The following is a 6,875-nucleotide window of genomic DNA, read 5'->3' on the forward strand; positions in this document are numbered from 1 at the left end:
TTAAAAGGATATTTAGTGTCTGACGACTCGTATTTATTGGTTTCTCTTCGATGTCTATTTCACCACACAGTATGTCTACCCCTCCCGATTCTTCAGCTGTAGATTTGTTCCTCCTGAACTGCCACAAATTGCTGGCTGTCAGCCAGCCCCAGTTTCAGGTGAATCTGACATAACTTTGAGAAAAGTGGGAAAAGTGTTTTAATATTTGATGGAGCATTTTCTTAACAGGATACTTAACTGTAGAAAGGTGCAAAGTGCCAAATTTATGAACTGAAGTTATTATAAACAAACTGTCTGTAGTGCAGTGTTTGAATTATTTGTTCCTCAAACCTTCCCTTGTTACAAATGAGAGTATCTTATCATATATTAGTGGTGGTTTCATGACACAGTTGGAATTGTTTGGTGCTGAAGACAGTTCAAACATAAACATTTACGAAAGGTGCTAAGTCCCATCAAATTATTCTAGGTGCTATGTTCTTAGTCTCTCTCCACAGATCTACATATAATAATTTTTATGCTCATTCTTTTCCAGTGTCGGCTACAGTGGCTGAGAGGTTCTAGGCGCTTTAGTCCGGAACCGCGCTGCTGCTACAGTCGCAGGTTCGATTCCTGCCTCGGGCATGCATGTGTGTGTTGCCCTTAGGTTAGTTACGTTTAAGTAGTTCTAAGTCTAGGGGACTGACGACCTCCTATGCTAAATCCCATAGTGCTTACAGCCATTTGAACCATTTTTCTTTTCCAGTTAAGGTATCATAGCCTTTAAATATTTCTTCTTTTCATCTGTAATTGAATGTATTGAGGATATAGATTCAAAGGTTGCAGTTTGAATGGTTCTTGCATGTTCCCCTTTTGGAGCACATTCACCTTACGGATCCTTCCCATGTCGGTGTAACATTCTTTTATTAATACATGTGCTACATCTGTTGAATCTGTAAGGTGTCAGACAAATCCAACACCTTCCATGAAAACCGTGACATGATAGCAAATCCGACAATATGTCACATAGCTCCGAATAAATCCTGACATTAAATTAACCAAAGAAATACGATCAATGAGTGAGCAAATGGAATACCACAGACTAACACAAGAATGCCTAAATGCATGTCATACCTTCCCACCGTGAAACAGACGCAGTTCCGAGGGGAGAAATGAGAACAGAAGCTGAGAACAGAGCTGTGTAAGCTAGAAGGCCCTACGATAAGGGACGGACACCTACGTCGCCAGCCGACCGCCAAGACCACCCCCAGTCCATGTTAAAAGATAGAGCCCTCCAGAAGAACAGTATAGATCTTACGATAACGCTAAAAGGGCCACACCAGCTGCAAGTTTTAGCGTGAGACTATACGCGTCTCTGTTACGTAGCAAACATTAAAAACATTGCCCCAACACGAAAAGTATAACGTTTCTCATTGGATAGACAGAATTTTCGTAGGTGGAGATTAAGGTTAACATTGAGATGCTGATTGGTACGTTGAAAACACAGCCAGATACCTTTTTCTTAAACCAGCTTCGGTAAACAGTAGAAGTTAGGAGAGAGTTCCTACCGAGACTGCGAGGTGTGTGGAGCTGCGCCGCCCGCCGCCCCTGCCGCTGCCTAACCACCGACAAGGTAATGAATGCACGCGATGATGCATAAGAGCGCATAAGGCTTCACTCAGAACTGCAAAAGTCTCATCTGTTACACCTCCTTTTTACGTAATACTAGTGTCGATCGTCAATTAAACTTCGTGGTATTCACATTTGTTACGTGAAGTTAAAATCTGAAACGCGATGATTTTTCTGTTATATAATTATTGAGAAGCCGCATCAGCCACTGTAATTTAAGACAAGTTAAATAACTAATTAAAGATAATTGAGGGTCACTGTAGACCATTTTTGATAGTTTTCTCTTCTATGAAACTTAATTTAAAACTAGATTATAGATGTGATATGGCATAGGTCATCCTTCGATCCGTTATACGACTTGGAAACCCATTCAGGGAATATTCGTTCACATTTTTGTTGAACGCGGTTGGTTTTTATCATCCTGTATTAAAATAATTCCTTTTATCAACAGTGCAATTTATAAACAATGTTTTGTGAGTAGAATAAAAATTCCAATGGTAAACTTAACTGCTTTTTCCATGTTATTTTACCAGCTAACTAAAAAAATGAAAGCCTTGAACCTCTTAGTTAGTATTAAGATTCTTTTACAGGGAGTGCAGTGGAGCTGACCCTGAAATCATTAAGTATTTGATTATATCATCGCTAGTCTCACTGAACTCTTCTGAACTCTACATGTCATGTGTGGTCTGGCGTCTCCTTACCAGCAACAGGTCCCAGGTTCAAACTAGTCAATTCCCTAAAAAACACGCTCAGAGCGTCGTTGCGCGAAAGTGGTATGGAGACATGACTTAGAACAAACATACACCACGCAGAATGTTAGAAACCATATGTGACGCTGACAGTTTTTGAAATGTTCAGGTTTTTTTCTGAACGCATGACGCGATTTCATTTCCACCCCTACCAGCGATACTTCATCCCGAATGTCCGCAGCTCGTGGTCTAGTGGCTAGCGTAGCTGCCTCTGGATCATGGGGTCATGGGTTCGATTCCCGACCGGGTTGGGGATTTTCTCCGCCCGGGCACTGGGCATGAATGTGGCGAGGTTGGAGTGAGCAAGGATTGGAAATTTTGTACGGGCGCTGATAACTGCACAGACGAGCACCCCACAAACCAAACATCATCGTGATCATCATCATCATCATCATCCCACATGCACATATCAGACTGAAGGATGTAACCTACAGATACTGCCAAGTTGTAACAAGATAACCAGTGGCGATAAGACAGAGTGCGTTAGTGTGGATCAATCGACATGCAGCAAATGTCACTGTCAAAAAAAAAAAAAAAAATGGTTCATATGGCTCTGAGCACTAAGGGACTTCACATCTATGGTCATCAGTCCCCTAGAACTTAGAACTACTTAAACCTAACTAACCTAAGGACATCACACAACACTCAGTCATCACGAGGCAAAATGTCACTGTCAGTGAACTGAGAAGAACTGATACCCGAGCGAGGTGGCGCAGTGGTTAGCACACTGGACTCGCATTCGGGAGGACGACGGTTCAATCTCGCGTCCGGCCATCCTGATTTAGGTTTTCCGTAATTTCCCTAAATCGCTCCAGGCAAATGCCGGGATGGTTCCTCTGAAAGGGCACGGCCGACTTCCTTCCCTAATCCGATGAGACCGATGACCTCGCTGTTTGGTCTCTTCCCCCAAAAAAACCAACCAACCAAAAAACCAACTGATATCTTCAGAAGACTCTGTGCCATCTCAGCCTACCTACGGTGAATCTCTAAACACACCTGTGACCGTGGTGAATCTGCTTTTGCTCCAATGTTCAGTAGGTCACATGTCTTGCAGGTATCTTTCCTAGGTCTGGAGAAGGGAAGGTTGGGAAATTCTTTCAGAAAGACGCTACAGTAAAAACTGGAACTTATGCTGTTCTCAGGAAACGCCTTTTAAAGTGGAGTACATCGTTGAAATATTCAGGTCAGGACTGAGGTATTCCTTGCTTGATCTTACTCGGCTGTAATGGCTAACTTCCCAGGGAAAGAAATGCATTGACTGGTTAGACGCCGTAGCACACGTACACAGGTGTTGTTACGCTCTTGGAAGTAGGCCCTACTTACGTATGACTCCATCGTCAGGCCACGAGTGGCCTACCGGGACCATCCGACCGCCGTGTCATCCTCAGTGGAGGATGGGGATAGGAGGGGCGTGGGGTCAGCACACCGCTCTCCCGGTCGTTATGATGGTATTCTTGACCGAAGCCGCTAGTATTCGGTCGAGTAGCTCCTCAATTGGCATCACGAGGCTGAGTGCACCCCGCAAAATGGCAACAGCGCATGGCGGGTCACCCATCCAAGTGCCGACCACGCCCGACAGCGCTTAACTTCGGTGACCTCACGGGAACCGGTGTAACCACTGCATCAAAGGCGTTGCCACCCTACTTACGTATGAGATATATTACTACTAAGTTACGTTAGCTGAAGAAACTGCAAAAAGGTGGGAATTTAAGGAGATGGGACCTGGATAAACTGAAAGAACCAGAGGTTGTACAGAGTTTCAGGGAGAGCATAAGGGAACAATTGACAGGAATGGGGGAAAGAAATACAGTAGAAGAAGAATGGATAGCTTTGAGGGATGAAGTAGTGAACGCAGCAGAGGATCAAGTAGGTAAAAAGACGAGGGCTAGTAGAAATCCTTGGGTAACAGAAGAAATACTGAATTTAATTGATGAATTCAGATGGCAGTTATAAGAGTCGAGGGACATGAAAGGGAAGCAGTGGTTGGGAAGGGAGTAAGACAGGGTTGTAGCCTCTCCCCGATGTTATTCAATCTGTATATTGAGCAAGCAGTAAAGGAAACAAAAGAAAAATTCGGAGTAGGTATTAAAATGCATGGAGAAGAAATAAAAACTTTGAGGTTCGCCGATGACATTGTAATTCTGTCAGAGACAGCAAAGGACTTGGAAGAGCAGTTGAACGGAATGGACAGTGTCTTGAAGGGAGGATATAAGATGAACATCAACAAAAGCAAAACGAGGATAATGGAATGTAGTCGAATTAAGTCGGGTGATGTTGGGGGTATTAGATTAGGAAATGATACACTTAAAGTAGTAAAGGAGTTTTGCTATTTGGGGAGCAAAATAACTGATGATGGTCGAAGTAGAGAGGATATAAAATGTAGACTGGCAATGGCAACGAAAGCGTTTCTGAAGAAGAGAAATTTGTTAACATCGAGTATAGATTTAAGTGTCAGGAAGTCATTTCTGAAAGTATTTGTATGGAGTGTAGCCATGTGTGGAAGTGAAACATGGACGGTAAATAGTTTGGACAACAAGAGAATAGAAGCTTTTGAAATGTGGTGCTACAGAAGAATGCTGAAGATTAGATGGGTAGATCACATAACTAATGAGGAGGTACTGAATAGGATTGGGGAGAAGAGGAGTTTGTGGCACAACTTGACCAGAAGAAGGGATCGGTTGGTAGGACACGTTCTGAGGCATCAAAAGATCACCAATTTAGTATTGGAGGGCAGCGTGGAGGGTAAAAATCGTAGGGGGAGACCAAGAGATGAATACACTAATCAGATTCAGAAGGATGTAGGTTGCAGTAGGTACTGGGAGATGAAGAAGCTTGCACAGGATAGAGTAGCATGGAGAGCTGCATCAAACCGGTCTCAGGACTGAAGACCACAACAACAACAACAAGTTACGTTAAATGAAACTTTAAGATTTACAAATGTATTAACAGTCATCAACGTTTTCGTTAATCACTCTTTAGCTACGTAGTTTTTATTTCAAAAATCGTGTACAGTCACTTCCTCTGCACTGTTGCGATCTGATTGTCGCTCTGTTAGTGCGCAGTATGGAGATGGCTGAGGCTGCTTTGCGTTCCGTTGTGAAACACGCGTGTGGAATACGGTTAAAAAGCGCCGGGAAGTATCCTGTCCTTAATGTTTTTCATAAATTTACAGAAATGATCGGCTTTGGCGTTTTCCCAGACCATATATTTAACACAGTTCATAACTAAAACAATATCGTACGTGTAGCGCAGCCGGTAGCATAAAGGAGTGTGACTCAATGGTTCGTTGATTCAAATCTCCCCACAATATTTTTTTTTCTCGTTCGATCTGGAATACCTACATCTCGTAATTATAAAACTCATGACCATTTTTTATGAATAATGAACGTCTTCTTGTTTCTAATTACCTACTGGACGCGAAATTCCTGTTTTTCTTCAAATACAAATACTTAATTATCGATGTTTTATGATAGACTGTTCAAAAAAGCTGCACAAATTAAGAAAACGTAACAATTTAACTTTGTAGGGCAAAAATGAAAAACCAAATCCTCTTTATGTGGAATACGTCCAATGTTTTATGCTACAGAAGTGCATAAGTATCGTAGAGAAATGGAAAACAATCATTTTCACAGCACCGAGCACAACATACATATGCTGGATTCTTACATTTGCCACTGTACTATTACAATATGAACCCAACAAAACTGATCTGGAGCCAAGTTAGGGGATTGGGCTCGAGAAGCAACAAGACTTTTGGTTCAAAAAATCGATTTTTTTAAATTGCATTTTTTTTATCCATAAAAGTTTTTAAAATCCACCCCTGAAACAGTTTTTGGGTTCAATTGCTTCAAATGGCTCTGAGCAATATGGGACTTAACTTCTAAGGTCATCAGTCCCCTAGAACTTATAACTACTTAAACCTAACTAACCTACGGACATCACACACATCCATGCCCGGGGCAGGATTCGAACCTGCGACCGTAGCCGTCGCGCGGTTCTAGACTGTAGCGCCTAAAACCGCTCGGCCACCTCGACCAGCAAAAGGGTTTTTCCGAATAAGTAACAGAAATATTTGTTATTCGCGGTTGAACAAAAAAATGCACCTGCCTGCAGTCGGCTTTTCTCATGCACAAGTTTTTTTCGGGAATTTCGACTTAATAGCAGCGAAAAATTATTCTGTGTGCTTGCCCATGATTAAAACTGACTCGAGCGATCGCTAGATGGCGCTGCGTGTCTACTTCATTTACCGACCGTCGGTAAATATTGCGATATAGGTTCCTGCGTAAGATTCGCTTCTTGGATCAAAAATGGTTCAAATGGCTCTAAGCACTATGCGACTTAACTTCTGAGGTCATCAATCGCCTAGAACTTAGAACTAATTAAACCTAACTAACCTAAGGACATCACACACATCCTTGCCCGAGGCAGGATTCGAACCTGCGACCGTAGCGGTCACGCGGTTCCAAACTGAAGCGCCTTTAATCGCACGGCCACACCGGCCGGGCTTCTTGGATCAATTTA

Source organism: Schistocerca nitens, chromosome 12 (assembly GCF_023898315.1).
Source record: "Schistocerca nitens isolate TAMUIC-IGC-003100 chromosome 12, iqSchNite1.1, whole genome shotgun sequence".
Classification (NCBI taxonomy): Eukaryota; Metazoa; Arthropoda; class Insecta; order Orthoptera; family Acrididae; genus Schistocerca; species Schistocerca nitens.